This window comes from Myotis yumanensis, unplaced genomic scaffold, assembly GCF_028538775.1.
Source record: "Myotis yumanensis isolate MYYU_CA2020_CCGP unplaced genomic scaffold, mMyoYum1.0.hap1 SCAF_20, whole genome shotgun sequence".
NCBI classification, from domain to species: Eukaryota; Metazoa; Chordata; class Mammalia; order Chiroptera; family Vespertilionidae; genus Myotis; species Myotis yumanensis.
Genome location: NW_027223771.1, coordinates 12,628,042 through 12,628,819, shown reverse-complemented (window position 1 = coordinate 12,628,819; position 778 = coordinate 12,628,042).

Sequence of the window (778 nt, the reverse complement as noted above, 5' to 3'; positions counted from 1 at the left end):
ATATGACTTCACAATGACTATGATGTCACAAAGGCTATGATATTACAATAGCTATGACATCATAAAGGCTATTATTTTACAATGGCTGTGACATTATAGTAAGTATGATGTTACAAAGACTATGACATTATAGTGGCTATGATGTCACAGTGGCTATGACGTCATGATGGCCATAAAGTAAACAGCAATGACATTACAATGTCTATGAAACTACTCTGGCTATGACATTACAATATATATGATGTTATAGTTGCTGTGGTGTCACAATGGCTATGACATCACAATGGCTAAGACATTATAGTGGCTATGATGTTACAATGGCTATGACATCACAATGGCTATCTAGCTACAATGGCTATGCCATCACAGTTGCTATGCCGTTACAATGGCTCTGACGTTACAATTGCTATAACATCACAATGGCTATGCCATCACAATGGCTATGACATTACAATGGCTATAACATCAAAGTGGCTATGACATCACAATGGCTATGACATTTCAATTGCTATGTCGTTTCAATGGCTATGATGTCACAATGGCTATGATATTAAATTTGCAATGACTGTCACTTCTAGCAGAAAAATCTAGAAGCACTGAAAGTGCCACTGTTGCTGTCCATCTCTGATATATGTAGGAGGCATCTACATGATGGATTCCTTTTATACCAGTCCCAGGAGAACCGGGGAGGACATGTAGTATGACCAAGAAAGATACCTTCTTTAATATAATCTACCAAAGCTTTGGGGCTGTTTGTTATCCACAACAATACCTAGCC